The sequence below is a fragment of the Metopolophium dirhodum genome, chromosome 7 (genome assembly GCF_019925205.1).
Source record: "Metopolophium dirhodum isolate CAU chromosome 7, ASM1992520v1, whole genome shotgun sequence".
NCBI lineage: Eukaryota > Metazoa > Arthropoda > Insecta > Hemiptera > Aphididae > Metopolophium > Metopolophium dirhodum.
The window spans coordinates 3,429,060-3,438,824 of NC_083566.1; positions in this window are offsets into that span (position 1 = coordinate 3,429,060).

The following is a 9,765-nucleotide window of genomic DNA, read 5'->3' on the forward strand; positions in this document are numbered from 1 at the left end:
GACGTATTAAAATCAAAATTCGAACGAGTAATTTCTCAGTTATTTAAGTACATACCTATAACAGTTCTTAAAAATGGGTTAAAAGTATATTTAACGTTGGATCTAGTATTTTTTATACTCAGACCATATTTATAAATTATAAATATTGATAGATTAATATTAATTACTAAAATGTTCAAGTCATCGTACTCCCCATATCTTTCCAACCCCTTATCATAAACCTATTATTCTTAGTACACAAAGTTAAAAAATTCAAAAACTAGTCGTATGATTTTTGATTTTGACATCAAGAATTTTCAAAAATTAATTTACAGTAGAAATATTGGTTGTAATTTGAAAAACAGAAATTTCCATCCTCAAGTAGTACAAAAATCTCAAGAATTTGAAAATATTTCAATGTATATTTCTCAAGTCATAGTCCTCGAGTATATTTAAAAATTCAAAAAAATCAGATTTTAAATAACTGCATAATTGAAGAACATAAAGGGGGTGAGCCTGCTTGGAGAATCAACCTGTGTATTGTCTTATCAATATGTATATTATTCTCAATAAATTGAATGGCATTTAATAACTATGCATGTATAGGTACGAAAACAATTTCTAATAATTGTACGAATCTATTTTTATTCTGTGAAAGTTTTCACCGATTATCTGATCCAATAAAAAATACATTTTCACTTAATTATCTAGACAACAAGTTGTTTATGTAGATATAAGTATTTTTTCTATTATCCGGAACCACAGACGAATATTCAATAATTATACTCTTGGCATTAAATCGAATAGCGATTTAATATTATTTCTCAATACCTAACATTACTTAATATTGAAAATAATACAACATTGTAAAATACTATGATGGACATGTTGGTGTTCACATAATTAATATGTTTAATAATAAACCGCATTAAATATTCAGGAGCCGACACTCGAGACTAAAAAATAATGATATTCAGTATAATAGGTAGGTTAATTGTCTTATGATAGGCCACTGACCAATCTACGTCGAAGTACCTACCTAGTACTCACATAGGCCATATATTACGATTCAATTTAGATAGATTAATCAACGTGCTACATATAAGGCGTACCCTTTTACACTGCTATGGTCGATGTAGATCAAAATAATTTGGGAGGTGAGATGGCACTAATCCATTTAGTTCTTACATTTTGCGTTTTCATGAGTTCCAGTACAGTCCTGTTATCGGCAGCATCGTGCTCTGCTGTTATTTATCTTATTTATTACTCATCAGTGATAATCTATTATATACTATTGTAGATATTTTAAAATTATATGTTTAGCTACGACAAAGGACCGTATCGGTTAGATATCTACATAATTTCGGTGTAAAAAGTTACAATTTTAGAAAGGAAAATATAAGAAAAAAGAATAATTACATTTTTAAAGATACAAAAAAACTAGATTCATCTTTTATAAAACGTAAGAGGTACGAATGAGGAAAAGAATTAATTCTTAAAAAATCTGTGAGAGGAGTGGAGGGTTGGACCCTGGCTCGAGTGATGACATCCCCCGTATTCCCCTTCCCCCATTACTGCAACTTCTTATATGTATTGAAAATAAATAATTATTTTTTAACAATTGAATTCTAATGGGATTTTTATGTGACATTGCTAAGGGCTAATGCTTCACTGCGCTGCAATGACGTACTATTCCAACTGATCGTTAAAACACTTAGGTAACCATAATGATAAGTCAAACACAACGTAAATGATATTTGTAACTCAGTCACCTGTTTAATTCGCAATTCAATAACGGTACAACGACACAAGTGGAATTTACACAAAAATTTTTGTTAGTTTGTGAACTTGAATTTCATTTTTATTGTTAGGTGCCTATTAATTTTATAGGCTATCGAGTCGAATGTCGAATCACGCCTGAGAGATGGTGTGTATAACCGTTATAGTAGACAGTAGACCCTAACGTTATGTTTATGCACCTATACCGTATACCGTAAACCTACGTAGTACGTACCTATTGCACTGTAATTATAAGTCATGCGCGTACCTATATATATATATATATATATTTATTATGTTCTATGCATAATAATAATAATACTATAATCATACACGTCCATATTTTTTTTGTCCGAGTACCTTAGTTACAAATATAATAACCGATCGGCAACTTTGTGTGTCCGTCGCGCGCGAAGTGCATAATATACATTGGACAGTTAAATGATTTTCTAATAAATTAATAGCTGTATCGACTGCGGGGTCCACCTACCTATACAATAAAAAACAAAAATGCACGGGAATCAAAAGCGAGAAATAAAATTAAAAGTATATTTAGTTACTTTCGCTGACACTTTAGGCTATGCGGATGATTTGATCGTGAAATTTTCGTATAAAACTACGAATTTATATTTTAATAATAGTAATTTAACTCCGGCCAACTGCAGGCACATTGTTTTTCACTAAACCTTTCCAATTTATAATCGTTTATAGTTTTAGACCTGTTTCCGAGATCGTCTGTACCTACCTACCTACCTACCTACCTACCTATAATATTATTATAAGTTATAACGGTTTCAATTATCGGCTTGTACATAAGATACCTCTATTATAATACTACTTATAAGATTTTCATTCAGAAATTTACAGTGTATAATCATCGTAGGTATCATTTGACGGTGGTATCAAAATGGTCAAAATATAAAAATAAATGTTAAATTATATAACCGAATAAATAAACAATAAAAGTTGATAAGTAATGGGTATATCGTGTAATAATAATAAGAAAATTATGATTTGTTTTGATTTAATAGTGAAGCATGTAAACTATATAGTATTTGATTTCGTGTTGAGTGATGAATATAAATTATATTCGTTTTGTGATGTTTGTTTTTGTTTTTTCTGCCTGTCATCACGTTTGGGGCAGAATTCAGTAAATTGCTTTGATCATCAACTTTGAGGTTGGTTCCTGTAGGAAATTCGATAAAATTCCCTTCAAAATAATTGAAAAGTATGTTATTCGCGCACAAAACCTGCAGTTTTCGATAAAATTGATTTTGTATTTTTGTTGTTATAATCAAAAATGAATAAACCGAAGACACTTGACATTTTCACTTTCTAGACATGATTATACACATATGATTATCAAAATAATTTCACCCTTTTGTGCTATTTCTTATTATTATATTAAACGATTCTGTCCTGACAACGCCCTGCCATCGAGACCGGTTCCCACTATGGCAAGGTATTGAGGGGGGTGCGCAGAAAACCAGATTTTCGTGAAACTAAATGCCTATTTCAAGGTAAAAACAAAACATTTTGTATTATTTTAAAAATTTAACTATTACCTATATTAATTTTATTAAAAAAAATAAAAATCCCATGGGTTTACCTCATGGTTGAAAATATACAGGTTATTGCATATATCGACTCGAATTGTTATCATAAGAAACAAAATGGCTGCGTAAATATACATTTTTCATGTCACCAAAAATACGCTGACAATAGCTAACAAATTCAAAATCCCGCGCATATATTATACTTGATTATTATTGGCTCCCCTTTACGCTGCCATTTTTTGTTTTTATCATCAAATATTTAATTGAGAAGGGGTATAATTACGGACTAAGATCTTAGTCCGTGGGTTTAATATATGCAATAACCTTGTACATTTCAACCCTGGTTTAACCTAGAAAATTGTAGGTACGTTGTTGTACGAGAACCTTATCTATATTGAGTACCGGGGGACAAATTATCGATTATAACGACAACAATATGACGTTCCGGAAAAATATACAGAATATGCAGTTGAATTGTGCAATAATTTGGTTTTGTAGGTAGGTACGTGCGTATACGTGTGTACTGTGTACGTGATTACATGTAATATTGCGGCATATTGAAATTTTTTTTGTATATTTTAAATTTTGATCGTTTTTATTTGAATTTTAAAATATAATATAATGTCACACAGTGAATTGTTTTATGAAAAATTGAGATCAATTTATGACGACCAAGATAAAAAAAACACCTAATTAGTAATATTACTATATTTATTTCTAACTTAAGTTTTAAAACAATAGTACCGAATATGATACGAAATTAAAAATATTTCATATACCTCCGTATTTTACATATTAATACATAGTTTTCTTTTTGTAGAATAGCAATAAATAATTAATAAGAAAATATATAGTTACATTTTTTAAATTATACAAAATGTTTCATTTTTATTATTTGCCGGTCTTGAAATAGGCATTTAACATTAAATGCTTTGACTATACAGTATACATCCAACGACACATATCACATAATATGATTCATTTTCGTAAACGGTAAGCGTTTGCAGATCTCCCTTTTTCATTTTTAAATGACGAAGCAATTACAATAATTTTTCGTCATACAACCGATATCTCAATATTCAGGCACATCTGTTTATCCTTTCTCTAATTTTTGTTCCTTTGATCTCTTGCAGTCGTGATACTCTCGAGTCTTGGAGCGTTTTCGTATATTCTTTTCTCTGATTTTTCATTTATTTTTTTTTATATTGTTCTTTTCTTCTGTAATGCGCGCACTTCATCTGATATCTGAATCCTCCTTCTATATATCTTACAATTTACAAAAGAACTCTAACATTGGTTGCCATGGCAATGACAATTACGAAATCTATATTTTTTCCAACTTTTTTGTATAACAGAGAGACATAAGCGATATTTTTCGGAAAAATGAGTATAGGTATCGTTTTAGTGTATTTACCACAAAATAAATGAAATTAATTATATTAAATTTTTTTTTCTGGTATTATTAACAGTAATTTAAATAAATAGCAAAATGTCCTTAGAAATAGAGGCTGATACAGTTTCCGATCAGCGTGACAGCATCGGGTTTTCGTAAATCGTAGCTAGCAGTGACGCAATTCATTGACACCAAATGTACATTATGATGTACACATCTATTAGGTAAAGTCCATCTACTACCCTGGTATTTGTAGCTGTATCTAACTCTGTAAATTATAAATATAAAAAATAATTTTTTTTTGAAAAATGTTTTTAAAGATTTAAAATTATGTAAAAAAATATTTTGAAAAACGTCGATGAGTGAGTGTTCATCATAACATGAATCACCCGGTATACAGCGGAGACGCAATTTACAGGAAGTGTAACTGTGTAAGTGTTACGTAATTATTATATAATAATTGCACTTTATCGTCACATTGATAATCGTTTTAATTACTATTGTTCTCATTAGTTATTGTAATTGTATCGAATAAACTGTTGACAAAAATGATTTCTTATCACTATTCAACTCAGACCATATGGGATTATTTTTCAGACAACCCGACCACCGTGCGCGGCCAGCGAGATGTAATGACTGGCGAGCTCATGACATAACAAATTGTGAAATCGATTCTAAACGATGCACCACTGCTGAAGGTACGAAATCGTAATAAATATATTATAATAATATTATAGGTAATGGGGTGGCGTTAAATGGTGAAACGGGTGCAAGTGGCGTGCCACGAGACTAAAGAGTACTTGGAGACAATATTTTCAAATTCTTGAGATTTTTCGTACTACTTAAGGAGTGTCCTGTGCATATACGAACTTTTGTTTTTCAAATTATTACAACCCACTTTTTTTAAATTCAGTGTTGCACAGTTGTTCAGTGTTGCAACAATTTTATTTATATTCTAAATTTATGGATCTTAAGACGTACAAACTATTTATTATATAAATCAATATACAATATACATATTACATATTATATACACAATTTTCAAGTGGTGGGGGAGGGGCGCTAAAGCACCTTAACCGTGGTACAGATATCCAAGAAACCATGTCGCCGTTATTTATTTTTCGCATACTTATAAATTATACGAGTTGTGTATTTAATTATGGATCGTTTGTTCCGGAGCTAATATATAGGTAACATTTTTTTATTGATTTCGATTCGTTGTAGACAAAAATCTTTCATTAGATTCGATGCAGACGTACTATAAATAACAGCAGTCTTGTCACAATAATTATAGATGAGCGTCGTCCGTGGCCCGCAATACGGCAGTGGCGTAATTACGGGAATGCACTACGATGCAAGTGACATCCTCAGGTATTAGATAATATGAAGCAGATGAAGCAAAGAGATGCTTTTGCACCTGCTGAATCTGAACATATTTAAACCTAAAGGTTAAAATAAAATTTTATTGATTTGTTGATTTTTTTTGACAAAACATTACACAACGCTGAAGAAATAATAAAAAAAACGTTATGTAATAATTTTGTCATCACTTATCAATATATTATAATTTATAACCATGTCATTATCATATTATAGACCTGCAGGGGTCACCAAATAATTTTTATAGTTCCCTTACGCCTATTATAGGTAACATGATAAGGTCATATACGATCTAGAACCGTTTTCTGAGCTTCGTTTGTTACCGGCTAAATATTTTCCACCCACCTCACGATTACAGTTCTATCTGCGATATGATATTCAGATTTAAATCGTTATCCGAACGATGTCTCCAGTTATCGATGGACTATAACTGAGGGAGCCGTCAGACCCAGGATCCAGGTTGTTAGAACAAACCGTCATTCGTGTTCTTGGTAACACACCAGACATCAGGGGTCATTTCACTTGCCAGTAAATTTAACTAGCTTAGCAAAAAGACATCCTCTAGTAAGGACGATGTCGGTAGCCAATAATAATGTATAACTTGTCGTACCTCGCCAACTTTTATATCTCATATTATAATTTAAAATGTATTCATATCATCTGTTAAATTAATTTTAATTGTAAATACCTATACCTACCTTGTTAGTTTTATTATCTAATTATGCAATATAACTTATCATACGATCTATCTAGTTTAAATTGTTAATATTTTGTTCTTGAAAGCCGCACGGCGTTAATTCATACCTATACCAACCTACTACCTCAAACAGACATCCCACTAGTAGGCGCTGCAGTGTTTTAAAATAATCAGTATTTGACGTTTGCGGTAGATAATCTGCAAACCATACAACAATATAATACATAGTGTACCTACGCGAGCTAAGCTGCTTTGATTGGCTTTGAACATTACCTATGACTTGATTCGTCTCAGTTGTGATTATCGGACCGATGAGAGGTATTTTGCGCACCTGCAGCGGCTGAAATCTATAATGGAATTACGTCGACGGATAAGGTGCGTCTATACGATGTAACGACACTCTGACGGCCGGTTTTGGCGACGGCGCAGAGTCGTTTGAAATCGATGTTCGGACTTTCGGTGCCTGCCGAATCGGCGGTATAGTATTGACGTACTGCAAGTCGTCCCGCCGTCGTTTTTTTTACCGCAAAAAGCACCGACTGTCGAGAGCGCGTTCATTATGTGTGCTGAAATTCCGCGGGCCACACCGCAGACAGAGCGCGTATACCCAGCGACTCTCCCCAGCGACGTAATCCGTGGTGCCGTGGGGGTTTTTCCGTTTTTCGCGCCAATAAGTGAACCCCCGCCGTTAAAATATATCGTCACCACCATTGTGTCCCTTTGGACGCCAGAGGTTAGGTATATACACGATTTACACGCACAAAAAAAAAATAAATAAATAATAATAATTCATCCGTACTAGCAGTTGCAGCCTCCAAAAATAAACCAATGTCCCCTCCTCCTCCCTACATCTTTGTCGTAAAAAAAAAATGTCAATACACCGGCAGTTGCAGTTGCCTATCCGACGACGGTGATCAGGTATTCCGTAGTTATATATAATAGGTATATATTATGAGTTGCCACCATATAGGATTTTAGTGGTCCCTAAACTTCACCAGCATAATTCATAACCATGTAAATAGATAAATTTATGTAAGTATACATAATAAAATATCTTTTTATAATTATATTTAAAAAAAAATATGGGTTATGAGTACCACTCTGCTGTACAGTAGGTTTCGAGTGGGTTGCTGTAAGGGGTGTGTTAAATTTGAATTCGATGGGGGTATTATATGGTCTGTCAGTCTATGTGAAGGATAATTTATGATATGTTTTAGATTCTGAGTGGAGCAACATTTTTCTATTTACAATTTTTTAATTATTTAATTATATAGTAAACGCCGTGGTTTTATGGCTATCCTTGTCGTATCCAATTTACCACAAATTGCGATCTACTATCGATTACGGAACGATTGTCGTATGATGCGCTCTACTACACGATTACAATTATGGTATTTAATGCACGTAGATATGATACTCAATAGATAAAAAGTTTGTAAAGGAATCTGAGGCAAAAAATTATAAAAAAATATGGGTAGTACAACTCCTGCTGATATGCTTTCAAACATAATTTAATATATTTATAAGTATAGTTAACTATTACAGGTATTATTGAGGTATATTATTGAAACGTGGTGGAAAGGAATCAATAAAACCATTTTTAAAATATTGCAATTTTATTATTCTATCTCTTTTAGGAAATGTCAAATGACACATATTTAATTGATTTTTTATAATTATTATTTAATTTTATAATTATTGATTGTATTTGAAAAGAATAACATTTAAAAGCGGATATTTACTATTTAGTGATAAATAACCAGACGAAGACGACAATGTCGTTGATATGATACAATATTTTTTGATAATGTAACTATTAGTTATTTATAATTTTTTTCTAATAATACACTACTTATTTATAATATTTTTGAGTAGGTAATATTTATTTACAGTCGCAATGTTGCCAGTAGAGCGCATAATACGAGATAGCCTTTTTTTATAAGTCTATACTATGAAGAACTTTATACTAAAATTATTGGGTTTAATGTAATATTGTTAAACACATTTGTGTAGATTTTTAGAATTATATAGTAGGCTCAATATTAAAAAACATCAGTCATAGTTATATATCATATTCATCTATACAATGAATACACGGCTATTGAAAAAAATAATATAGGACGTAGGTAATTAGTTAGTAAACAAAACATTTATTAATATAATTAAAACTATAAATATATATTATGTAGGTTCAGGCACGCAGGTGCACAAAAATGCGGGTTCATAAAAAATTTAAAATAATCAATGTTACATATAGATATTTTATTACTTGCACATGAAACGACATTTGTTCTAGTCGAGATACGTCTTGTGTTTCATCTACTAAAACTGAAATAAATCATTGTATCTTTTATTTTTGTTAGTGGATTTTCTTTTATTAAATCTCCGCAAATGTTAATAATCTCATTTTGAACATTGGAACTAGTATAAGTTGCAAAAGAAAATGCGTTTTTAAATGTTATCTAAAATAAAATCAGCCATTGATTTAAAGTTCTAAAATTACCATAATTTGTTTGTATTTTACTTTCTTCATATATATTAACACTTTTATTATTTCGATATTTCCTCTTAAAGCAATATTTTGTCGTCTTCATAATAGTAGTGTTTCAATTATTGGACAACCCTTTTACGGCTGTACCATGTTATTAACAAATAAGTAACGTGTAAATATAAGTAGGTTGAATTTCTTATTCGAAAAAAAAACATTGATTTTACAGGGATAGGTAGCATTTTCAACTTTATATTAATAATCGTGATGTACATTGTTTTTGTTTTAAATAATGATAGAAATTGATGGACAATTAATGCAGTTACATATAAATAATATAGTTGTACAAAATAAATTTAAAAAAAAAAATCACATTTGAGACCTTTAGATGCATTATCCATAAAATGTAAATTATATAGTATACCTATGTAAATACCTACTAAATTAAAAAAACTTGTTGCATTTTCAAAAAAAAAAGAAAGGAATACGCATG